General features: G+C 39.8%; 1 protein-coding gene and 1 long non-coding RNA gene across 3 annotated transcripts in view; one reads left to right on the top strand and one right to left on the bottom strand.

The window, feature by feature from the left end:
* Positions 1 to 27331, top strand: part of Pgm5 (phosphoglucomutase 5) — a 163021-nt gene that overhangs the window by 36244 nt on the left and 99446 nt on the right. The gene's annotated exons all lie outside the window — the stretch shown is intronic.
* The window catches only part of LOC144377266 (uncharacterized), a 51444-nt gene continuing 24375 nt past the window's right edge, over positions 263 to 27331 (bottom strand). Inside the window, exon 4 of one of the 2 annotated variants that reach the window (XR_013438083.1) lies at positions 263 to 2985. This is a non-coding gene — a long non-coding RNA (uncharacterized LOC144377266). Of the gene's footprint in view, positions 2986 to 23259; positions 24029 to 27331 lie in introns of those variants that run through there. The other variant, XR_013438084.1, reaches the window with a different exon arrangement.

The raw sequence follows: 27331 nt of genomic DNA, 5'->3' as shown, positions 1-27331 counted from the left end.
GCTGAGGCAGGAGGATTGTGAGTTCAAAGCCAGCCTCAGCAACTTAGCGAGGCCCTAAGCCACTTAGTGAGACCCTATCTCTAAATAAAATATAAAATAAAATATCTGGGGATGTGTTTCAGAGGTTAAGTGCCCCTGGGTTCAATTCTAGTACCAAACAAACAAACAACCCTCCCCCCCCCAAAAAAAACCAAACCTCCTAAAACAACAACAACAAAATGCATAAACATAACCATTAAATGCACAAATGAGATTTCTTCCCTTTGTGAGTACTTTTTTATTCATTTTGAAGAAATAGTAACTAAAACCCCCAAATTCTTCAGACTTTAGTACAGAGATAAATCTGGCTATGCTACCACTTGTTTGTAGAGGAAAATATACCTACATGATAAGAAGAGAGTGGACAGTGCTTAATTACCCAGTCTTTTTTGGGGTATAATAAAATTGTGTCTGACTTGGTTTTTATTTACAATTTGTAGCAAGTTGGATGTTTAGTAATGACAGGTGAATATTGAAGTCTGTAGCACATATGACTTCATCAGGGTGAGACAAAAGGAAGCAACTGCACAGCAATTTCCTAGTCAAAAATTAAAAGGTTCAGGCTCACCACAGCCTGAACTTAGAATGGTTGATTTCTTACCCTGGTAAATGGGAAGAGGAATGGACTCATTACAGGATATTTATAGGAGCCTAACATTGCCTTCCTGTGTGATTTTTGTGTTCACCTAGTGTTTCTAAGAGTTGGTGTCTGATGAGAGAGTGATCTCTGTCTTACACTTGGCAGAGGGCATTTGTGTATTAGCTAGCTAGAGTGAGAAGAATAAATATACACTTAAGACCAGAAGAACAGGAGACCTGGAGGTGTTGGAGAAACCTTCTTCATTCAGTTTCTCAGAGCCACCTTTTCTGAGTTGGTCAGAAAAGCTTTTGGATAACCATTAGATGACCAGAGTTCCAAAATATATAGTCATCATCACCCTCCCATTTGAACTGAAAGATGAACTATTTTGGACGTCAGCTCTCTCTCATCAGCTATATTTGCAAGGACTCTTAGTTACTCCTTGATGCTGACTCTGGAAGGGCATTGTCGTTATTAAAGGTACTCAGTATCCAATTCTCAGTCTTTTCACTGACTTGGTCCCTTTGCCTTTGTTGTTACTCTGAGCTTTGGTGGACTCAGCTATACGGGACAAAGGCCCTTCACATCACCCTGAGTGACTGGGGCCTACAGACCATTTGAAGCAGAGGTTTCAGTGCCATCCAGTCTAGAGCATATAATTAAGTGGCATGCTCCCAGTGGAATGTTGACTTCATGGCCTGCCTCATTTCTAATCTTAATTTTTGGGTCTGTCTGGTTAAATAATCTTCTTTTGTTCCTTATGAGTTAAAATATTTGTCCACTTTAAAAACCAATCCCATTAATTACTGCAGAGCGGAATATGGGTTGATAAAAATGTCCCATATTTTGATTACGGTGGTAGTTACCCAGCTATGTACAGTTGTCAAGATTCATGAAACTGTACAATGAAAAGTTATAAAAAATGATGAATTTTATTTTTAGATTTATACTTTGATAAAGTTGATAAAATAATCAAACCCTACTTATTTAAAAATAAAATAAAGCCCCTTTCTGGGTCTTCTTTTATGACTGGAGTTAGGAATTGTTACTCTCTTTGGATAGTCCCAATTCCCAGTATAGATTTGAATAAAGAGACCACCAATAAAATTTGGCCCTATGCCAGAGAGGGGCATGGACTTCAGAATCCCTGTCCTCTGTCATCCTCTGTGGGGTGAACGTAAAAAGAACATAAAAAAAGAACGTAAAAATCCTATCTGTAGTCTTGCCTTCTTTGGAAAAAATCTTACCTTTAGAGTTAGAGCTTTTCCTATTTAAAAGTCATTAGTCAGACTTACTGGTGACCTGAAGGATGGGAGGAAGACAGGGAGCCCAGCCTAACTCTGATCCATCCTCTTAGTCCAGTCACCAGAGGAGCCTGGCGCTGGGGCACTGCTTCTAAATGAGGGATGTTGATGAGACATCTGAGGCCGCTGACACATCTGGAAGGAAAGTGTTGCATTTTTTGTTGGTGCTTCATTTTGCAATGTAGTTTTTCACTCCATTAATTTAAAACAACAAATTTTAGAATGGAGTTTAAAACTCTGGCCTCCTAGGGTAGTGTAAGCGGTGCCTGTGGGAGCACTGCTTAAATGCTTGCTAAATATCACCCATTCCCTGGGCTGAGGGAGGATGGAATCTAAGAGATGCACGCAGGGTGAACCAAACAATTGAAAGTTTTGCTTGACTGGCCAAAAAATAGAAGAAAGTGATTGCATTTTTATTTACAGTGAACTCTGTCATAGTGTCTCATTTTATTAGCACAAAACCTAATAAACTGTTATTATGGACATTGTGTTTATAGAAGAAATATGGTTTTGACAGGTTAAGTAACTTGCACAAGGTCACACAGCAATAAAGATGCAGTTGAGACTGGCACCTTCAGATCGAATGACTCAAACCTCAGAATCTTTTTACTAGTCCTCTGGTTGAGGATGGGAGAAATTCTGATTATTCCTTGAGGGAGAGGTATTTGTGCAGGTTGGTGTGGGGAATCCAGGCTGAGAGGGTCCTATGTTGCCCAAAGGGTGGTAGATGACATCAGATAAGCATAATTAATTTCAATCCAAGACATTTTGTGATTTGGACCCTGAACATGTCTCTACTGTTTAGTAAAGAACTGGAAAGAAGAAGTTCCTGGTTTTAACTTAAGAATTCCAGGGAAATTGAGTGGAGTTCAAGATAAAGTTTGAATTTTATGCCTTTGTGGGAGGATCTGCTTGATGTTGTGAGATCAGCAGGAGTAACATCATCAAAGAACATTTATCAGGTTTCAGAGCATTGCTGGGCTATATTCTGTGTGAAGTGGGTTAAACAGAGCCTTTCTTCTCTCCAAGAGCTTTAAATCTGAGACAGATGACACTGATGACCTGAAACATGAAAGACATCGATTAAGTACAGTGGGTTCCTTTAGTAAGTAATGCGTTAGCAGTAGGCTCTAAGACGTCATGCCTAGAAAAATAAAACTTGCCAGCTCCTGTCTACGTGCTGCTGAGGTGAAGATGGAGTCAAGACCTGGGGAGCTATTCATCTCATCTTTGATCATGTTCCTGCCTGAAGTTCAACTTTGTCATTTGGAATTCCAAACTCTTACAGTCCCTGATTCTATCTGTGGTTTATATTCCAACACAGAGGACAACTCTTTGGTATATTGAGACCTGTATCTGGGAATGCAAAATATGCAACCAGGACTTAAATTGTATCATTCAGGATCTTTGTGCAATGAATGCGAGAAAACTAGCTGAAATGGGACCTGAATAGTAAAGCTCAAATGCTACTAATTTTTGACCTGGAGATTTCCCTTCACCTGTTCTGCCTTAGAAGGTGTCATTCTCATCATCAGGCTCCTTGCCTCTGCCTTTCTAGGCCAGAGTCTAGGTAGCTAGTGTCTGTAGGATTTCTAGACCTCAGACCATGAACCACTCTGTCTATGGGGATGGAAGACAAAGCTTTTTTTTTTTTTTCCCAAAAAGAAACTAAAAACCTAACCTTAAATCTTGATTTTGTTGAGGTTTGTACCTTGGGTGACCTCTGATTTGAGAAATGGGATAGGCTGACAGTCTCAAGCCCCTTCCCCTCATTAGGTAGAGCCAAAGGGAGGGTTATTCCATTTCAAACCAAATGATGGATGACGGATGCATTTATTCTCCAATGCAAGATCTTAGTTTTTCCTTTCTGGAAGGAGTAAATATAGCAGTTTGGGACCTAGTAGATGGCAAAGGGTGTAATTCTGGAGAGAGTATCCAGGACCCTCTTCCTTTTACCTCTTCATGGCTTTGTAAACCCTTCACTACTCAACAGTAATTCACCATAGTATTCAAGTGGCAACCCTGGAGCTTGCCTATGACCTTTGCATATGCACAAATACAGTTGCCATCTGTTCTTCCTTTCCATCTTTTTTATTCCTTTCTTCCCCCTCCTGCCTTCCAGCTGTTTCTCTATGCCTCCTTCTTTGCTTTCTCTTCTCTCCTTTGTCTTCCCTTCCTCCAGTCTTTCCTTCTTACCTACCTCCCATGTTTCAATTTTTGAAAGACCCATCTTTCGCGCCTCCTGTGTGCCAGGCACACTGCCTGGATCTAAATATTCCTGCTGAAGCTCATCTTTACCATCAACAAAACTTATTAATTTTCTTTGTGTAAGGTATTCTGCTGGATTCAGAGAGGTCTATCAATGTGAATCTCCAGGGCAGACCTGGGAAGTATTTCCAAACTCTGATGGCATTGTATCCTACAGATAAAAGACAAGATTCTACTACCTGTATTTTGGGGAAGGGTGGGGGTGGAATGAGAATGTTCTAGAGAGAAGAATTTTAAGAAGAGCAAGCATTTATGATGCTGTCCTCTCTTAGCTCCCTTGGCCTCTACATTCAGACTATCTGTGTGTGAATTTCGATTCTGCTTTCTGGCTCTTTGGTCTTGGACTAAGCTATCTTCTGAGGGTTTCCTCTCCTAAATGAGGATAATAATAACACCCTTTTCACTGAGAATTAAATGAGATGCTTAGAACAGTGCCTACTCACAGTATGAGCTCAGTGAAAGTCTGCTATTATTATTAGATGATGGCGTTTTCTAGAAAACAAACTAAAGCATGGACAGACTCATCTCATGACTAGTTTCCAGTTCTTCCATAGTAGGGACCAAACCTGCGTCAGTGACTAGAATCAGATCCTATACTGTTCATATAGAAAATAGTGACTGTGTGGGGGTCCTAGCTGTGGGTCCCTCACATTCCACAGCAAAACAAGGCTTTGTGAAGACTGTTGTGTGAACTTAGAAAGCCCTAGGGTATTTTGTGGTTTTTTTCAGATTATCTCATATACGTATGTCATTCCATATACGTATGTCAAACTTTTAGTTAGTGATCCAGGAATAGATCCACCGTCTTTTTGATCCTTGCCTTATAATTAATGTCCTATAAAGTGGTTACAGATGAGAAATTTCTTGTTCACTTTATCAGGTGCTTCTACAGAAAATATATTGGACCTATAAGCCCTGTCTTTTTAGAAAATTTTACTTTCTGGGAAAATATTGGCTTTCTTTTCTTCTTCTTTTTTTCCTTGCTTTTAAAACACATCTGTGTCTGTCTGTATTCTGGCCAAAAGCCATTAAACCCTGCTATAACCTGAAACATTTATCCCCACCACTAATTGTGATGATAGGGTTTTGACTATGCATTACACATATATCCCCTTAAAACATATTATGTGATTTGTGTGCACATTGTAAGCATTTGTCCATTTCCTAATCTGTTTAGTAGTTCAGCCAAAAGCTACAAAACTAAAATAAGAGAAATACCATAACCAAATGAATCACTGTGTGATATGAAGAGATTTATACAAATGACTTTCTTTGTTAGTAACATAACTGTCTACTTCCTTTCTTAACAGCATCTCAACCTTAATTTATTATAATAATTGTTTTCTGATTTTATACTGACTTTAGAAAAATTCACAAGATTCTCTGGAGTCCCTTTATCTGCAAAACTGTTAGCCAAATCCCCTAGAAAGAGACTAGGAGGTGAAGGGTGGTTGTGCCTCCCAAAACGGAGTTTCTTTACATGAATGTTATCAAACCGATTGGGGGCAGGAGCACAAGGAATTTGAGAGTGAAGATTGATCCAGACAAGGCCACTTAAATTTATAAAGGAAACTTTTTATCTAATAGCCAACTGTCAGGGTGGTTCAGAGGCCAAAAGGCTGGATTGTTGCTCTGATTGTGCATGACATTGAGCCAGGGTGGGTGAGAGTCAGGTTTGCATTATTACTACAGTGAAATACCAGAGGCAGTTAATGTTATAAAGAGAAAAGGTTTATAGAGCTCATAGCCTTGGACATTCAGAGGAATGGCACCTGCTGGGTTCAGTTTTAGCCAAGGCCCTTTCAGCTACTGTTGTGTCATGGTGGAGGCACACTCTACCATGTATGGGGAAACTCTTACATGGCCAAACAGGAGATGGTCAGAGAGAAAGCAAGACTGGGATCCCACAATCCCCTGCATGGGCATACCCTGAGTGGCCCAAGGACTTCACACCAGGCCCCATCTCCCAAAGGCCCACCACCTTGCAATGGTGTCACCCTGGGGACTAAGCCTTTAATCCCAATGGACTCTGGGGTTGCATTTAGAGCATATCCAAACCCTAACAACAGCAAGGCTGGCTGGAGGGAGGTCTCATGCAAATGCAGTTAAAAAGAAAAAAAAAACACAAAAAGGGATACCAGTATGTGAATGGGGGGTATATCTGATTTTCCAGCTGATCCTTACCACTTCTCGAGCCTCATTCTCCCCACTCAGAAGGGAAGTAGTCATGGTTAAGATGGTGACCTTCTCCACAGAGCCCCCTGACACCCACATTCCTTCTAGCTCATAGTTTTACCTCTCTTGGATGTAATCTTTGCTCTCAGGGTTCAAGATGGTGGGAGCTCCAAATACCACATCAGCATTTAGTTAGCAACTAAAGCATGAAGAGAAGCATCAAGGAGAAGGGCAGAGGACATATATTATCTTTGAAGGAGGTTCACAGAAATAGTTGACACTGGTTATTCTAGTGGCCAGAATGTAATGGTATGGCCATACTTAGCTCCAAAGGGAAGTTGAAGAATGGCAGGCTCCATTCCGAATGTCCACGTGTGCAGCTAAAACTCCTGGGTTTCTCATGAAAAGACTAGGGGATTACGGTTGTACAGGGACGAGAAGCAGTCTCTGCCATGGCTTTGATGGTGTTCTGTGCAGAATAGTGTAGCCTATGTAGATATAAAATATCCTTAGTCTCTACTGAAAAACACTCTTTTCTTTAAAGAATTTAGGAGAATTACATAAACTATGATTATGATATTATTAATAATGAGGAGGAGGAGGAAGAAGGGGAGGAAGAAGAATTGCTACCAGGGAAAAGATTTCAGGCTACAGGAGACAGTAACCCTCAACTCAATGATAAAAGCCTAATTTCTTTCATTTTCCAAGTAAGTAAATTGATGCTTACAGTGGGAAAAATGCATCAAGGTCCAACCAATCCTGACATGACAACAAAGATTGGGGCAAGGTGACGGCTTTCAGTAATGAGTAACAAACACCTGCACCCCAGTGACATAAGCAGTGAGGGAAAGCTGTGCCTCATATATCAACACATCCGGGAAGGGGCATCTCCAGAGGGTAGTTGATTGATTGTCTCAGCAACATCATGGAGAAGCTGGCTCTGTCACTCTCAGGGAGAGGACTTCCTGGGCCAGCTTGCCTCTTGAAAAGGCCCCAGCAGTGCTGTCTCTTATCCCAAAATATGACCTAGTTAGTCTTAGGGAACATGACAGATTACCTTTTATTTGTGTGTCTTTTTAGAGCTAAGCAAACTTTTCCAGAAACTCTCCCATGGAGCACTGATCCTGTTCATGAGCAAATTCTCCTTTGTTGAGAAGCGGGTACTCAGTTCTGTTAATAAGGACAGTCATGAGAAGGACTTCAGGTGGGCAACTGTCAGTGCCTGCCAATTCACTTAAACTTATCAGCCCATCATTAAAGGATATTTGATTATTATGTTTCCCTAAAGACGCCATTGCCCTTGATGTCACTGGCTTATTACAACTTAGTCACTTACTCATCAGCAAACATATTTTGAGTTCTTCAGATACAGTATTATGAGTGAATGGAATTCATGCTTAACATCAAAAAATTTATGACTTAGTGACCGAGAAATCAGTAACAACACTTATAATAAGATGTAAGGAATACCCTTAATAGAGGCTGTAAAGACTGAGCACGGTGGTGCATGCCTGTAATCCTAGCAGCTCAGGAGACTGAGGCAGGAAAATCGCCAGTTCAAAGCCAGCCTTAGCAACTAAGTGAAGCCTTAAGCAATGTAGCAAGACTGTTTCAAAGTAAAAAATTAGAAAGAGGGCTAGGGATGTGGCTCAGTGGTTAAGTACCCCTGAGCACAATCCCTAGTACAAAAAAGAAAAAAATTAGAAGTAGAGAAGGTGCTGAGAGGAAACTGTCCCATTGGTCTAGGAGATCAGGACTTCTAATGAATTTTCTTAGATTATGAATGTTGCTCATGGGAAACCCTTGAACAAGCTCCTTGAGAACAGGAACAACTCCTTCCTCTTCTTCCTCTTCTCCTGTTCTTTCTTCCTTTTCCTCTCCTTAGTCTAAGTATAGTGTTTTGACTGTGGTAGTTGCTATGTATGGTAGTGGGGATTAGTCAAACCAGGAAGAGAGAAAACATCCTAAAGCAATTTGTGAATTGTGAATAACCAAGTGCTACAGGAGTAACGTCAGAGAGCCCCTGCTTCAGTTTCACAGGATCCCAGTTCAAGTTTGAGATCTACCATTACCTCATCTTTCTGTGCCAATTTTCTCATCTGTCAAATGAAGATCAAGAGCGTAACCTGTGAGGTTGTTGTGCGATTTGAATGGGGTAGTAAATGTAAAGTGATCAGCAGAGAAGAAGCAATGAATACTAGCTGCTATTATTATTATTATTATTATTTCATGTAGTCAGCCTTGTTTTTTCTCCATCTAATCATTTCTTTTTGTTGACTTACTTACCAAAGAAAATGCTGTATGTAAATCAACTGGAAGTGAATTGTACACATAATATGCCTCTTGGTACCTGAGTTAAGAGTCATGAAATTTACAAGATATTTCTAATCTGATTCTGGTAAATATTACATTCTAATATTTCCTACATTCTCCTTACTCAGTGTCCCCTGTTTCCTAAAAAAGGAAAGGTACGAAGAGTTGCTAGATTTTTTTTCCACAAGTGCCTGATATTTCCCTGATATTTCCCTGATATTTCACCCTCTGTCCATGGATCATTTCCACTGAAAGCTCTGGATCTCGTGCTGGTGGCCCGTAGCCTCCCCCACCACAAGTGCTAAGTATGTTTAAGCCATCAGTGCTCAGCTGATCATGGCAGCCACATGTCTGAGACTGTACTTCCTCCATTTGGCTCCAGGGGCCTTTTCTTAATAGCTTCCTTCTCTATTGAACTCTGTCCATATTCCATTTTCAGAGGAACACGGTATTCCAGAGCAAGTTGAGCTGTCTGGGGGATAACTGACATAACTGACCAAACGAACAGAACAGACAGGTTAAGGGGAATTCAGTTGCATGGAGGCCCTTGGTCTTAATGTGTGGCTTGAAGAGATTGAGGATGCTAATGTGCTCTTTGGGGAGAGAACCACAGTTTGACAGGAAACATCTGCTTTAATCTGCTCCAACATCAACAAGATCGATGTGATAGGAAACCTGTTGTTACAGTGAGGGTTCCATTTCTCAAGCCAGGGCTTGGCTCCAGATCGGGCTGTTTGGACAGGCGGCACAAAGTGGTCCCATTTGTCAAAATATGGACATAACAAGCAGCATTATTTGACAATATCCTGTGGCTATTTTTCTATTTAAAGGGAACTGTTTTTCTTCTAAACTGTCTGGCTATCTTCATTTCTTTCTCTTTCCCTTTATGTTTTTTCTCTCTTTGCACATTTCCATTCTGGGTTTCAATTATGAGCACACACTTTTCAATCTCAATTCTACCACCATATCCTCATTCATGAGTCAGAAAGGCTTCTATGGTGGTGACTCTCAGTGGAGGAGGACTGTACCCAAGGATATCAAAATATCTGAGAAACAACTATGCAACCTGAGATGTGCAAGTACATATGATCTTGGAGGTTATCAGCTACCCTAGGGTATGCCTGTTTCCTCTAATCACCTTCAGAATCACTTATCAGGAATTAATTGAAGATATATTACTTTAGGGAAACCTGCTTCACGTTTCATTATTTGTAAAAGTAAAGTTAGTGTCTAATGCTTAAATGGTGTCCCTGAAGAATTCAAAGGATTCTAAGCATTCTTACATCAATGCATCTATGATACCAATCATTTAAAAATTACTACACTTCTAATAAAATGTGAAAGGTTCCTAGCATTGACCTTGCCTTACTCCTCCACTACCATTTTTTTAAAATATGAGTGCCCATTGTGTCTTAGGTCTTATGAACAACTAATGAAAGATATGAGAGTTGATGTCTTAAACATAAACCATATTCATATTCAGATAAAATCAAGGTCTTTTTTTTAAACCCCCACTCTCGAATGGGATAGATTGATCAATCAAAAGAAATTGACAGTGCCATATATCATTCATTATATCACTGGAGGCCACTTGGATCCCTAGGTTAGATAAATTTGGGAGCTTTCAAATTCTTTGTCCTTAACCCTGGTCACTTGTCCAAATGAAAAATGATGAAAGGATCTGCGACCAGTTGCTCTGCTTCCAACCTAATAACCGGAGTACACATGTGCCCCTCATCCAGTGTGGACAAACTCATTTCCATTGTCTTTGCCAATATCCCTGCCTTGGTCATGCCTATTGTCCCCACTGCTCTGGGCCAGACACTGCACAATATGAAAGGAAGGTACACAAGGAAATGGTAAGACACGCTCTTTTCACTAGAGAATCTCATAGTGCAGGAAGAGGTACTGTCTGTTGACTTGTCTAGTCAACCAACAATTACCAAAATAATAGTTACAGTACATCAGTAACAAAGCAATGAGGACTCAGCTTTGCCTAAGATTAGAGGATGCTGGGAAGAGAAGGCTTCAGAGAGGAGGTATTTGGAGAGTTGTTGAAAGGTTGGATAGAAATATTGGAGAATAGGAGCTTATAGCAAATGGGAAAGAGAATCAGAAGGATATTCTAGGCAGTGATTAGCAACCAGCAGAGAAGCATGAGGCATAAATTAAAGTACATTAGAAGAGTGAGGATCACAATCTTTCTGGAGCATTTGTGGAGGAGCCCTGGAGGTATTTGTAAGTAAACCAATGGTGAGTAATAATGCTCAAAGAGTAGCCAGGAGACTGAATATAGGAGAGACACCCTGTATGTTCTAGGACCTGATCCTTCATGCCCTGGAGAGCCAGTCCTTCTCTGGACCTTCCTTTAAAGTCTGCTGGCTTCCCATCTACTCACTTTTTAGTTATTCAGGGACCATCCTTGTCCAATGTTTATTGGCTCCTCACAAGAAGATGGAAAACCTGGGCCAGATCAGAGTCTGAAGACCTGAGAACCAGGCTGAGCTCTGTGTCCCCGGCCCTCAGGGAGAAGAAGTGAGGTGGCTGCTCTGAGAGACAGTGTGCAGGGAGCCCCTAAAGCTAAAGGCTGGCAGGTGAGCATTCATCAGGGCAAAGGCCAGCAAGGGAATCCAGGACACTGACCACAGTCACGGGTATTCCAAACACACAGTGGAAACCAGAGGAATCCTCTGAGTCTGCTCACAGAGTGTGTGTGTGGCTGATGCTGTGGTCTTGACTAGGGATGGAGAGCTTGTGGTTTTGGAGAGGAACTGATTTGGCTTAAGCACAATTCCAATTCATTTTTCCATAAAATTTCTTTCATTTTCACCTGGTTGGAACTGATTTCTTGCTCCTTGGTGCTATAGAGCACAATTTATACTTTTAGTAATTATAACATATCTTGATTTATAGTATTTTTGTACATTTTATAGTATTTTTGTGTCAACTCTTATAAGTTTTTAAGGCAGGGAAGACCTTAAGGCTATATATTGCTTTATATGGCATCAAGATACAGCAAACATAAACACGTAAATGCATTTTGGTTGAATTAAATTTCACTCAATTACTCCCATCCTCTTTCAGAATAGAAATTGTGTTTTCTAGAAACTATTGCAGAAGAAATCAGAATTGTTTAGACTTTTAAATGACTGGCCAATTCTGATGTGGGCTGGTGTGAGTTGAATGAGGTCCAAGTTCTCAGTAAGTGGAATTGCTATAAAATAAATCATCCATATATGGGAAGATATAAGGATTGGAGGAATTCTTTCCACTAGGACTTGCCTATCTGATTAATGGTTAGCAGCATTATTTGAGAGTATCCTGGGGCTATTCTTTCGCAATCCTTGAGAAACTGAAATTTTAAGAGAAAACTAGATGCCAGGTGAAATGCTTCTGGTTAAAAGGAATCCATCCAAGAGGCTGTGATTGGCTGTGGGGATTCTTGCAGGAGTACCTCAGGAGAATTGGTATAAAAATACCCTAACTCTTGCCCCTTGGGAGACCCAGAGGCATATGCTTTTCACAGGATTCTGGAGGGCCATGTGGGATTATGTTTTAGTCACCTACCATAGTAACTGGCTTGAGAGCTTAACCTTTTATCAGCTTTCTTCCTCTCTTTGTCTTACTTCTCTTATCCCTACGTGTGTTTGTTTCACTACTTTCCTTTCTGTCAAATTACACTATGTGCACTTGAATCACTACAGGATTCAACTCTGCCCCTGGGGAGTTCAAACCAAGAGAGAGGGGAATTTATTCTCTTTCTTCTCATTTGGAGTTGAAATACTTTAAAGTCCAATAATTTCAGCTAGATACACAGATCCAATTATTTGTGCCTGGCTTATGAAAAGCAGGTAATGAGAAAATTAAAGCCAACTTTACACGATGACTATAGTGGAACTTAGAAATGTGCCCAGTTCTGGGGCTTTGTCTTGAGTCCTTTTGAGCAGGTAACCCTAAAGGAGTGTTTCCAGCTTTGATAATTTTGCATGATTTACCTGTTTTATGAAACTGACTGCTAGGGAACTCTTTTGAGGAAAGAGACTTGATAAAGCTACTAAAATATACATCTGTCACAAAGGGAATTTTATCTCCAAAATGCAATTTCCTCTTCAGCTCTGAATGTTGACAGCACCCCCGGCCTCCCCCTGCCCCCATTGTCTCCCTGCAATGGGGCACCAGGGTAGCTGGAAAGCCAGAATCAGATACAGATGGAAGGTGTAAAGGCTGGCAAGCTCAGATCCTAGGAGAACACCATCTTGCTGCCAAACCATCGTTCCTGATAAGATCACTATTCTGCCTCAGATACAGGTGTACTGGGGCTTTTTAGGTCTAGTGATAGCACAGCTCTGGAGTAGGCACAGCTTTTAAGTTATGTTCAGCAGAAGGTTTCAGAAAACAGTTTCCTTGTCAAAACATGAAGCAACATAATGATAAGACTGTATTTAGAGGTCCTTACATTGACAGTAGGTCACACATTCAGCTTTCAGGTTAATCCTGCTAAGAAGCGCAGATGATAGGCTCAATGAAGCTCTTCACTCCCCTCTAAGTTCCTGTCAAACCCAAGAGATCTTGGGGAAGAAGCAGTGAAGGAGACAAGGGAGCATGCACCCCTGGACTCTGGTAATGTGTGGAATGCTTATATAGCATCTTCAGTGGTGGAGGATGTTGAACTGTTACCCTGGACATAGTCTATCCAGTTGCACAACCTCTCATTTCCATCATTTGGGGTAATATCCAAAACATAGGGTAGGCATTTTATGCCACAAAACTATATTGAATAGAAGTAAAATTATATTGGTAAGAGTAAAATTAATGCTGGAAGATAGTACATTACATAGTTAAGCAAGAGGAGGCTAGAAAGTATACTAATCCTGCTAAATTTTGCATTAACATCTGCCTTCAAAACTGTTTACTGTTTCTGAGGCCTTATTCCTTTCCTTGGTTGTCATGAAAGATCATTCTTTGTTGCCACCCAAATTTCCTGGGCTTTGATGGTATATGCCAGGCTGTGGAAAGAACCAAGGAAAAGCCTCCTAGCTCTGCCTCATTGGATCATGTCTCTTCCCAGCCACTGGTTTCTTGAGTTACCTTAAGTTCCCTGTCGGTGTTACAGAAACCTCTGACAGTAACCATTCCTAGCTTGGCTTCACTTCGCTTGACAGACACAATTGCCAGAGTCATCTCCAATACCACCAAGGAGCAGGGAATATAATTCTTCTGCCATTGCTGTCTCCTTTTTGTTCTGTTTCTGTACTGACAAAGAGCCACAGCTATTCTTCAGGGAGAAGTGTTCTGATTGACCGCCTGCCTGCATGGTCCCACTTTGTGTCTGTTTAGTTTGACTAAAGATGTCTCAAGCTTTCCTGAATTCCAAGTGTCTTATCTGCCTACCAAACCAACATGTCCTGTTTCACCGTGCAGACCAACTGTGATGCATTTTAATTTGCCTCTGTGGATGCAGAGGAAGGGATCTTTTGAGAATTTGCCACATGGAGTTTCTGTCTCCTCCCACTTTGTTTTGTCTTAGACAAAGGTATCCTTGGGCTGGAATCTGACTCTGCTTGTGCTCAGCTGTACAGACAAGTGCTATTATTTTTAGCTCACAGACCTTTCAGTTAACATCTCACAGTGTTGAGGGTGTGAGAGAGAAGCGCCTTGGAAATCAGACCCTGTCGCAGATAGCTTGTCCTAAACTGAAAAGGTGATAGGAGAAAGGATGCATTGTGTTCAAGAGAGAGCTCTGTGGTTGGCAGGGCAGACTTTTGTTTTTCTTACCTCTCCTCTGCCTGGTATTGACAAGATGGCTCCCTGCTCTTAACTGGCTCATGCAGGGAGATGGCAAGGCCGAGAGCCACTGAGCCTGTAGTGGCAGCTCAATCCCATCTGAATCCCGGGAAGTAGGTTTGGGTGTTTGGGTGTCAGAGTGAGAGGAAAGAAGGAGGAGGTGTTGGAGATGCAGTTCAGAGGGTAAAGCGATACCGTACAAGGAACCAGGCTTACGGTGAGCTTGGTAGCCAATTGAAAAAAGAGAATGTGTTAAGGGTCAGGTGGCCTGTTGTAACTTTTCCTTATTCTTTACCAAGTGCCCTTCCTTGCCCCAAGGCATATATAGAAATAAACAGCTGCATTAAGATTTTGAGAGATTCGTTTGGTTAAATAAAATATATAATTGATGGGCTGAGGATGTGGCTCAGGTGGTAGTGCGCTTGCCTGGCATGCACGAGGCACTGGTTTCGATCCTCATCACCAAATAAAAATAAAAATAAGCATATTGTGTTCACCTAAAGAATTTTAAAATTATATGTGTGTGTGTGTATATATATATATATATATATATTTGATCTTCATTCCATAGCTTATTACTATTTACGAATTAGGCACTGAGATATACATTCCGTTATCTGAGAAAGGAGTTAGAAGATAATATGTCTTGTTTTTGTTTTTGAGAGTAGATCTCTTTATGTTGCCCAGGCTGGTCTTGAATTCCTGGGCTCAAGTGATCCTCCTGCCTTAGCCTCCCAAGTTGTTGGGAATACAGTTGTATGTTAGCACACCTGACTGAGTTGTTTTAAATCTCCAAGATGACTGGCAATTTTCACTGAGTATATACAGTGCCCCTCAGTGGACATTTTATGGGCAAAACAGCAAAACAGAAATAGGTTCAGTGATTAGACCCCAGCCCAGCTTTGTTCCTCTTCCTCCATTTCCACCACCAGCCAGGCATCTAGATCAGGTGGGGCATCTTGGTTTGGAAGAGGTATTGTAGGGAAGATTTGGCTATGGTGAGAGTGGATATTGTGCCAGGCCAAGATAGAGTTTTTTTTTTTTTATAGGTACCAGGGATTGAACCCAGGGGTGCTTAATCACTAAGCCACATCCCCAGCTCCTTTTTAAATTTTGGGCTTTACTAAATTGATGAGGCTGGCTTTGAACTTGTGCTCCTCTTTTCTCAGCCTCTTAAGCTGTTGGAATTATAGGCACACTCAACACACCTGGCTCAAGTGGGCATTTTGAAACTGCAGTGGAAGAAACTTTAATTGAAGAGAGCTGGAGACGAGAGTAGGACCTCACTGTATTTGTGCAAAACAGCCCAGAGACCTCATTTTTCTCAGAAGCATTTTGTGGAATTTTGTGTATCTATTCGCATTTAAATTCTCTCAGCCTGGCCATGTCAATCATCCATATGGAACTTAGAGTTGCCCTCTGCATGCTCTTAGAGCCCCAACAGAACCTTTTCATTGTAGAATTTAGAAAGTCTTCCTTGTTGCATGCAGGGTAGCATGTGTTTCTTTTTTATAATGAATGGCCTTTTCTCCCCTAGTGAGAATTCTGTCAGGGCTGAACTTTTTTTGAGAAGTCCTCCTCCTGTCTATTCTGTAATGTCAAGTTTGCTGGAAGATGCTCCTGAAATCAGATTTCAATCAGACTTGAATGCTGCCTACTGAATGGTGTGGGGGCCTTTGATCTGTAGGTTCGCTTAAGGATGCTCACCAAGTGTGTGGAAAATGCTTTCACCCAGGGTTTGGAGGTGTCACTGTCGAAGACCAAATCAAAGTAGTATCAAGTGATACAAATGTACCCAGAGGAAGCCCCACAACATAATGGGATTCCGCATTCCTACTGTATTGGTGTACTGTAATGACTCATCCTGGCCCTCACTCTGGGGCCCTTTCTTTTTTTATTAGTACTTTTTAATTATACAGTACAGACCAAGGTTGTGGCTCAGTGGTAGGGCGCTTGCGTAGCATGCGTGAGGTACTGGGTTCGATCCCAGACACCACATTAAAAAAACAAAAAATAAAATAAAAAAGTATTGTGTCCATCTACAATTAAAAAAATTTTAAAAAAATTATACAGAAAAATGGGTTTTACTGTGGCATATTTGCATATGTAAATAACACACTTGGATCACATTCCTTTGCTTACCCTCTCTGCCCACTTCCACATCCCCTTTCTCTTCTCTAATAGTCTCCCTCCTTCTTTCATGTTGTCTTTGCCCCCTAAATTCCACACATATGAGGCAAAACATGTGATATTTGTCTTTCTGAGTCTGGCTTTTTTTTTTTTTGGCTTAACATTGTGATATCTAATTCCATCTGCTTTCCTGCAACAGTCATAATTTCATTTTTCTTTATGGTTTAATAAAGTACCTTTGTGTGTATATGGCTAATTTCTTGTTCATTCTGTTCATGGGAACCAAGGCTGATTGTATAACTTGGCTGTTGTGAATTGTTCTGTGATTAATATGGGTATGCAGATATCTCTATAGTATACTGACTTTCATTCCTTTGGGCATATACCCAGGAGTGGCATATCTGGATCGTATGACAGTTCTATTTTTAGTCTTTTGAGAAACCTCCATACTGATTTCCATAGCGTTTGTACTGATTCCCACCAACAGCGTGTAAGAGTTCACCAGCATTTATTAATTGTGTGTGTGTGTGTTTTTTTTTTTTTTTGAGGGTGGGGGTGGGGGAGGAGATTGAACCCAGGGTGCTTAACCACTGAGCACATTTGCATCCCTTTCTTATATTTTATTTAGAGACAGGGTCTTGCTGAGGTGCTTAGGGCCTTGCTAAGTTGTTGAATCTGGCTATTTGTGTTCTTAATGATAGCCATTCTGACTGGGGTGAGATGGAATCTCAATGTAATTTTGATTTGCATTTCCCTGGTGGATAAAGATATTGAACATTTTTCAAAAAATTATTGGCCACTCATTCTTGTTTTTTTTAGAGAAGTGTCTGTTCAGTTCATTTGCCCATTTATTGGTTGGGTTATTTTTTGGTATTAGGTTTTTGGAGTTCTTTATATATTCTGGATATTAATCCTCTGCTGAAGAATTGCTGGCAAACATTTCTTCCATTCTGTAGGCTGTGCCTTCTTTATTGTTTTCTTTGATGTGCAGAAGCTTTTTAATTTAATGCAGTCTCATTTGTTGATTCTTGCTATATTTCCTAGGCTATTATTATTGTTCTATTCAGGAAGTTGTTGCCTGTGCCTGTGTCTTGAAGTGTTTTCCCTTTGTTTTCTTTTTAAGGTCTGATACTTAGGTCTTGGTCCATTTTGAGGTGACTTTTTTTGGTGTGTGTGTGTGTGTGCGCGTGCGCGTTTGCACTGGGGATTGAATCCACAAGTACTTAACTACTAAGCCACATTCCCAGCTCTTTTTTCTTCTTATTTTGAGACAGGGCCTCACTTGACTTGCTTACGGCCTCACTAAGTTGCTGAGGCTGACTTTGAACTTGCTGTTCTCCTGCTGCAGCCTCTGGAGCCGCTGGGATGACAGGCATGAGCCATCATGCCCAGACTGAGTTGACTTTTGAACAGGGTAAGAGAAGAAATCTCACTCTGGGGCTCTTGAAGGTCCTGAAGTTATTGTTCCTTGCACCAAACTGCAGAGGTGTGGTGGGTCCCAAATATATTGTCTATATCGTTGTCTGCTTTGTGGGTCAGAGAAGTAGTCAGAAATAGGTCACAGTTCTAATTGTGATCTTTAGAACAAATGAAAGCAGCGGATTTCTTTGAATTTGTAAAATACAACACAAGTTTTATATTATCTATTAGAAATACCCAGTGGCATTGAGCTGATTTACTCACAATACATGCAAGTCAAATATGGTGTATTTCAGCAATGTTAGAGCAAATGAGAAGGTAGGGAGGCGCTTTGAAAGCTGCCATGTACTATGCAAATTATTGCTGGGATCGAGTTTTCCTTAAAATGGGTAATTTGGAGCATAATGTAGAAACTAATTACTCATAATTAATTTAGTATAGTATTTTCTATGAGTCTATGTCATAGATCTTATGCCCATGACATTCAAGCATTCATGAGGAAGCAGGACAGAGACTGATAGCTAAAATAACAGATAGCTTAAATAACTATAATGAATGTTTATGTATCAAATAGCAGCATCAAAATATACAAGAAAATGACTCTTAAATGTAGAATTTTTTTTTTTTTTTAGAAATTCTATGGTAGCAGGACACCTTACTGCACAATTCTAACTTTTGACAGAGGAAGAGGGAAAATAAACCCTCAACAACAATAAAATAATGATTTCTTGCCCCCCCAAAAAAATGTTTCATAGCAATGATTGGTTCCAAAATGTGTCCTCCTGTAGAAGAAAGAGCAAGGCAGATCTCTGGGGAGCACTCAACCCCTCCAAAAGGCCCTCCTCCTCAAACCAAGTCGTTGATGATTTGGTTTCAGCATGTGAATTTTAGGGGGGTCACAAAATTTCAGACCATATCACTACCCATGTGAAATGGTAGTGGCTGTTCCCAACGAGGTAGAGGACCTCCATGGGCAAAATAAGTTTGAGAAGGATGAAACAAATAAAAATAGAACATGTTTCTTCATATCTTCACTTTTCACAACCTTGGGTAGGTTGTGGTGATTCTCCAACAGAAGGCTACACTATTTCCCAAACTTAGGTGAGCAAAGAACTGCTGTCTCAGGACACCTGTTATCATCTTTCAGGGTGCTTGTGTTCATCAGAAATTACGTAGGAGAAATATTTACTTAAATTAGAAAATGGAAACACAATGACCTTATTTTGTATTTCATCAGAAGGCAGATGCTGGTGGAAGTTTTAGGAAGATAAAATATTTGACCCGATATAAGAGAACTGTAATGATACCAAGCAAAGGAATTAAGTCTTTGACAAAGAAACAACTGAAATACCCCAGAGGTTAACTGACCAGGTCAAAGATTTTATAAAAGGAATTTTATATTCAAGAGGAGCTGAACTATTTGATTTTTAAAAAATTGCAAAATCTGACACTGTGATTTGAAGTTGCTCTTCCTACTCAGACTTATCTTTTGAGGTCCAAAATTCATCTTTTCTCTTTCTCTGAAATTAACATAATCATGTGATTAAACACATTTTATTAAAACAAATTCGGCATAACCCTATAGATATTTATTTGCAACTCAGTAAAAAAGAATTTTTTTATTCCAATCAATAATTCAATAATTAATTATAATGGGAGATATTTGAGGGGTAGGGATTTCTATATGCCCTTTCCAGTCTAGGCCACCTCTTCTTTCTGCTCTTGGCAAGCAAAAGGATAAGTCTAGGATTAAGCCAGAGTCATCCAGACTTTTGTAAGATGGAGAAGGAGGAGAATCAGAGGAAGGCAGAAGAGACACCTCCTTTGGTGACATGGTAGAAGCATCCATGCAGCTGAATTGTTTTCAAAAGATGGCAGGCAAGGCTTATGGTGAAAGTGTCCCACTGGTTGGCAATGTCCTAACAGTGCAAGCCATCATGGAGGGAGAGTGAGGGTCAGGGTAATGGATTCCAAGAAGCTATTGCTGATAATGGACACTTGTGAAGGCCCTTAATTGTTCATATGTCTAATAGGAGATAGACTTGGAATTTCACAAATATGTGTTTTATATTCCTCTTTGTACATAATGGAGAGAAGAACCAAGAGAGTACTCCCAGAGGATGCTGGGTTTGGAGCAAATATTATCCTCAATATTGTCCTATTTCATAAAATAGATCAGGAGCTGTATATTCTGGGTAAATGATTTTTTCTTTTTTATTTATTTTTTTTTGGGGGGGTTGGCACATGGAAAGGAAACCATCTTGAAGCAATTGTGTTCATTGGCCAAACAGTATGATAACACCTAATTAATTTTATTGATTAATAAATTAATGCAAAAATTTTATTTTCATTGTAAGTAAACCTAGGACATGTAAAGTGGCAAGGGATGCACAAAGTGGCTTTCTTATAAGAAGGGATCAAAGTGAATTCATATTGAAACCAGATTTGGTTTCACATTTTTCTGAGTTTCAATTTTAGACTAAAAAAAATAGATAGCCTTTGGCTTCTGGGCTAAGTTTATTGTTATGGTAGTGGTGGTTGCTATTTGGTATGTCAAAGCTCTCTCTATGATACTCTAAATATATATTTTTTAAATTGAATTTATCAATGAGATCACTTTAAATTCAAGAAGTACATTGATGATTTAAAAACTTGCAGGAGTTGGCCAGCAACTATTTTTATTCTCCAGAAGCAGAAAGCATAAAAGAAAGAAGGCATCTGAGAGCATAATCTTTCTTGTGTTTACATTTTCTGCTCTGACTTTGGGTGGGTGATCACATATCTACCTGAACCTCAGTTCCTCATGCATTAAAAAGAAATCAGACACTCGGCATGGGGGCATACCCTGTAATCCCAGGAACTCGGGGAGGCTGAGACAGGAGGATTGCAAGTTCAAAGCCAGCCTCAGCAATTTAGTGAGGCCCTAAGCAACTTTGTGAGATCTTGTCTCAAAATAAAAAAAAAAAAAAAATCAGAAAGGGCTAGGATAGATCTCAGTGGTTAAGCACCCCTGGGATCAATCCCCTATAAAAAGAAAAAGAAGAAGGAGGAGGAGGAGGAGGAGGGGAGGGGGAGGAGGAGGAGGAAGAAGTAGGAGGAGGAGAAGGAGGAATAATAATAATAATAATAATAAGAAGAAGAAGAAGAAGATACTATCTATTTCCAAGAGTGATTGTGAGTAACCAGTGAGAAAAACATAAAAGAAACTCATAACCTTTGGATTCCTTGCACATGCATGTAATTGTTTTTAGTTCCTTTCTGACCTTTGTTTCTTTTTTTTGTGTGTGTGTGTATGCATATAATACATATGTGGATATTATATATATATGTAAATATATATATACATATATAATCTATCTATCTATTTATCTATACACACACACAATATCCATCCAATCATAGTGTCTATACAAATTTGTGTTCTACTTTTTTACATCTAACTTTATGGTCATACCATAATTTGTTATCTCTTTCCCCAGTGATGGACATTTAAATGGTTTACAGTTGTTCTCTATTATAATAGTGCAGTGATAAACATCTTTGTACATTGAGACCTCTCTCTGTGTCTTTTTCTCAACCAATTTCTCTGGGACTAGTTCCAGAAGACAGATTATGGAGTCAAAGTAAATGAACATTTTTTATGTATCCTCTCTTTTGAGCTTTTCACTTCATCCAAATTCCCTCCCTTTGGTAACTTTCCTAGAATATCATAGAGTGCTTCAGTGCCCTCTTGAAGGCAGCCAGCAAGATTCAGAATCTGTATCCTGTGACCATATTCCATCTTTAGGCTCTAACAGAACCTTGTGACTGTGAGACTTCTCTCTGGATTGCAAGTTTTTCAGGACGAAGTTTAATTGTCTTTGCATTGCAGCATGACCTGGCTGGTTCCAAGAGCGCAATGGGTGATTATTTGAGGGAAATAAACCGAGAAGACAGCTAATACGTGATAGGCTCCTTACTGTCACCTGACTTGCCTAAACATTCATTCATCAAAGAGTTATTAAAGATGCCGGGCACTGGTGCTAGAAATTGGAGATGGAGCCAAATGTGACACAGGTGGCCTCATTAGCCTAGCAAACCAAGCCTCCACTGGCAGCAGATGAACTAACTTAGTCTTGGATCTGTGAATTCCTTGAGAAGGGGCTCAATGATAAAGCTGACCTGACCCATGGAATGTGACTTCAGGGAATGCTCTTGCTCTGGTCAAATATTTTAATCACCCACCAACTAATATCTGTCATTCTGCAACACAGATCTGGTTACAGAGATAGAGATGACAGAAGGAACCTCTGCTATGTTGTTTAATAACCATATCCTGTGTCAAAAACCCCAAGCTCTGTTGTGAGAGCCAGGATGTGAGAACAGAGTTCCTTGACACAGCAGGGCTGGAGAGGATTTCCAAATCCTCTCTGGAGCAGAAAATCCCTGTTTGATCCTATTGAGCATCATAAGGCCACCTGCTGTGGGCACGGATGTGGGGGTGGAGGAGAAAACTGGCCAATTCAGGAAAAATCTGAACTCTGAGCTTTTGATGCATTTATGAATAAATGTATTCAAACAGTATATGAGTCCCACTTGTCTATTGCTGAAAATTTGATAAAGGGAGCAGAAATTCAGCAAATTGTTCTGAAAAGGGGTGTAGAAAGTTTCTCTTGGCCTCAGACTGGGTTGTTTTGCAACCAGTTCCATGGGAGTCTGTGTAATTTATTGAAGGCTGGCTGGAAACCAATCTTGGGTCTACCATGAAGCCTCTTGCAGTGTTGGCTTAGCTTGAACTCTAAAAACAGAGATTGTCAAAGAGGGCAGTTCGACTTTAGATTTCTAATTACTTTTTTCTGCAGAAACCTTCAGAGATCTTTGATGAGTTTCTCAGGCTCCATGTTGTTTTATATTAAACCCTGAACCATGGAGCAATGACTTGGAGTTCTATTTATGAATTAGAATGCTGTGGCTTTCCTTTTACAATCATCCTGTTAAAGAATTCTCCAAATTTGACTAAAAAATTATACACTTGTTTGGTATGCGTTGGGTATAATCATCTATCCAGTTCAGAAAAATTAATGCATTTAAATTAATGAATTTACAAACAGATGAGACTCCACTTGGTAATATTCATTGCAGTATTTGTTTTAATTTGACCAGAAAAATATTATCTGCCCCAAACTGCCACTTAATCAGTGATCATCTCTGGGACAGAGGACTTTTTCTGTGTTTCAGATGGAGTATTAATGATCTGTAACTTTTAATTATCAACTGGGAGATGGATTTAGGACAGTTGAGTTATATGGGATATAGATTGCAGTTTTATACGTGTGGATATAGAAGTTTGGGGGTGTTAGATTGATTTTTTAACACCTATAGATAGTTTCATTATCCCAAATTTATATTGATGAACAAAGTGTTTCAAACTTTTTCACTTACCTCTATTTATTTTTTACTTTGCCTCTGTTGACTAGTTTTCAGCAGACATGCGAATGCCTGTTTCCCCTGAGCCGAGATCACATATTGTGTTTCAGCTGCAAGCTAATAGCTCGTCAGGAGTATGGAAATATATATCTGGGGTTTGTGATTCTGCACGGAATCAGGATTCTAGGAGTGCCTGTTGGAGGAAACTCTGCTTTGTGCCTCTCATGTCTTAATGTTGGATCTTAATGTTAATTCAGAGCAGCTGCAGGAGTTCCAGTTGCCCTGGAAGTCACTATCTCTATTTTTCATATTCTGCAGTTTCAGATGCACATACATTCAATGAAACTTACAGAATTTATGTGAGCATTTGTGTTTTGCAGAATGTTCCCCATAGCTCAGATTTCATGCACAGAATTATTGCCACATAACTGGGGACAGTTTCTTTTTATCTTGTCTTCCACACTCATTCTTTGAACAGCAGCCATCTGTGAACTTGTACTGGGGAGATGATATTGATGGTGCAATGCTGGGTTTGAATGCCAATTCTTCTGTGACTTACTAGTTGGGTGAACTTGGACAAATAGTTAAACCTTTCCTTTTCTTTCCTCATCTGCAAAATGGAGATGAAAACAGTCTTAGTTTGGATTCTTCCAGTGGCCCAAGGTATGTGGATGGAATACTTTAATATCTACTCTAATAATAGTACTATCTTATAAGGATTATACCAATCATGTTGTAAATATTATGAAGTAACACCCCAAAGCATTTGGTAATATTATAAAGTAACACCCCAAAGCATTTGGAACAGTGCCTAGCACCTAAGAGTTTTCAGTATGCCTTAGTGCCTTTATTACCATAGAGAGATCAAGGGAAGATGAATTCCCTGCCTCTGACATGGACCAGAGCTCTAATTAAACCAGATGTAAGCATACTGTGGAAAGTTTACTTTTTTCTAAGGCAGTAAATACAATCAAATGCTAAAAATAATGAACCAACCATCCAACCACCACCATCACCACCACCACCAAAATCAATCTAGATTCTTGTAGAGTGACATTTTCTCCAGCGGGTGGGGAAGGAGTGGTGGGTAAACCAGGGATTGAACTCGGGGGCACTCAACCACTGAGTCACGTCCCCAGCCCTATTTTGTATTTTATTTAGAGACAGGGTCTCACTGAGTTGCTTAGCACCTTGCTGTTGCTGAGGCTGGCTTTGAACTTGTGATTTTCCTGCCTCAGCTTCCCAAGCTGCTGGTATTATAGTTGTGCATCATCGCGCCTGGCTAGACTGACATTTCATTATATTTATCACTAATGTGAAGTCCATAAAACACACATTTATATCAAAAAGTCAATTTAAACCTCCAATTAATACTCACTCCAGGAAGTGCTATTGCTCTTATATCCTTCAAACAGCAAGCATTTATCACCTGACAGTGGTCTTCATTAGTGTTTTTGGAAGTTGAACAAAACAAGTGTGTTTTGGAATGAAATACATCTGATGTGGTGAAATTTTCCTCCTGTACTATTTGTCCTTGGTTGCTACCAGTTGCCCAGTGAGGACTAGAGCTCATGTTCTATTTGTCCTGACAACTGAAGAATCAGGCCTCCATCTTGGAGTTTAACAGCTATTACTGTTTGGAAGTCTCTCAGAGAGACAATCTCTGTTATTGCAATCTAAGACAGTTTCTTTTTATCCTGTCCTCCACATTCATCCTTTGAATAATCACCATATAGGAACTTGAAACTCATAGTCCTCTGCTGCCCAGGGAAGAATGCCAATGACCTTGAGTAAGATTCAGTTTCTGTGTTTCTCGGAGGAAGAACAGTTTCTGGGTATCTGAGATTGGTTATTGATTGCCATATTTTTGGATTCTCTAAGGCTTTGAAATACAAAACCTAATTTAAAAATTTTTGTTGTTGTCTTTGGAGATGTCATTTGAAATTTAGAAACACCCTGAAAAAATAAGCATGTATTATTGAAGACCCTTTAAAAACTGAATACTTTTGGAAACATGTAACTACTTCTTGTCTTTGCTACACTTTTGAAATTTCTCCATGGGATATTTGTCATCCTTCTATTGAGTTTTTCTATCCCAGCTCAGAGTGGCTGTTTTTGTTTGAGTTTCCAATTCTCATGCCTACAGTGGATGCACATGAGCCTTGGCCTTGAGGCTCAACAGCTCTGTGTCTCTTGGGTAACTAAATGAACTCATTTTATGTTTTCCTTTTCAGGATGTTTATTCTGTTAAAATAAACTCAACTTACAGATGTGTCATTGTTTATAATTATATCATTGACATAAAAGTCTATTATTAACACAAAAGAAATAATTCAGAGCAAAAGTATAAGAGAATTTACAAAAGTCCTTGTACTTTCCTCAGTAAACAATATTTTCTTTCCTTCTTTTTTTCATTGAATTCTGATTTTCTCTAAGCACAAGGATGTTAAACTGGTCCAGTAACTTTTCTGGAATCACATCTCCCTGGATCTTGCTTCTCATGTGGAGTCTTGCAGCTGTTTTCTCCAGGTATAAAAATGTCTTCAACTTTCTCATATTAAGGGAAATGCTCAATTTCCTTTTCTGTGTCTCTAAGTATCTGTGCATCAGTTCACCCTATCTTGTCTTTCATGATCAGAAAAGCAAAGACCAACAGAAAATCTGAACATGAACTTTCAGATGATTATTCTTTTCTAATTAGAAGGTGGTTATTCTACTTCATTCTTTCTTTGAGCCTAAGTTTCTGTGGAAATTAGAATAATTATCATAATCTGTATTAACTATTTGCATTTTCTCAATAAATAGTGCTCAGCAACCAGCATAAGACCTTGACCTCTTTCAGACAGTTTTAGGAGCAACAGACTCGCCTTTTCTCTAAAATGTAGCATCACCAAATAAACCCTGTCCTTATATGAACAAGTCTCAGGGCAGCATGACATTCAAAGAAACAATGAAAAGCAGTTGAAAAGGGCTGCTAAATTTTGCCTCAGTTCTTCGAACACTCTGAAGGGGATCTAATTCACAGATCCTAGCCATGTTACCTAAGGTTACACCACCCTCCTCTTTCATTCTGTGTTGCTGGAGCCCATACAAGCCCTGTTCTCTACATTTTTTTCCTGTATTACTTCCCAATGCTCTTTGCTTCTTTTGAACTCTTGGATTCAGTCTTTCTGTTCCTACTCCCTTTTCCCCATTCTCTCAATTCCACCTTCCAGGAACCCAGGAGTCAAGTTAGCAAGATGAAGTCTCTTTAGAGAATAGGCAAAGGGGAGAAACTGAGCAGTCAAAAAACAAAAAAAACAAAAAAACCCCACAAAAACCCAAACTATCTTTTTTTTTGGAAAGCTAAGGCCCTCAGAGTGAGGCTGACATACTCAAATTATAATAAATTTTGCCTCTGTCATAAAAGCATTTTTACAAAGAACACGAGGATTTAATTCAGCTATTAAAGTTCTTACTTTACTTAGGTTAAACTTTCCAGACGAGGCAACCTGTCCACAGTTCTGCAACCATTGGCAATGGAATGTGTACTCTGAGAAATCTCAGATAATAAATTCAGAACCATCTTCTATAATTATCTTGAAACAGAGGGGCACAATACACTTTTAAGAGTCTGAGTTTATTCCATCTCCTAAGGATGGTGGATTTGCCTGGACCCTATGCTCTGGCTTTTGAGAATTTCCCTCTGGGAGTAGTTAAAGGAGGCAACTGGCCGGAAGAAGATTGCTGGGGATTGAAATGTGGGTGAAAGATGGAGATAACATCACTTTTCACATCAAGGAATTTGATGATGGAGATCAATATGGGGCCAAAGCCTCCCCTATCCAATATCCCTGGGAGTGCCCACTGCTCCCGTCTGAGTTGTTTACTGACTGCGAAACTTTCTTGCATGCCGTGTGCCTCGGGAGACTGG

Source organism: Ictidomys tridecemlineatus, chromosome 4, assembly GCF_052094955.1.
Source record: "Ictidomys tridecemlineatus isolate mIctTri1 chromosome 4, mIctTri1.hap1, whole genome shotgun sequence".
NCBI lineage: Eukaryota > Metazoa > Chordata > Mammalia > Rodentia > Sciuridae > Ictidomys > Ictidomys tridecemlineatus.
This window is presented reverse-complemented; position numbering and strand designations above follow the sequence as displayed.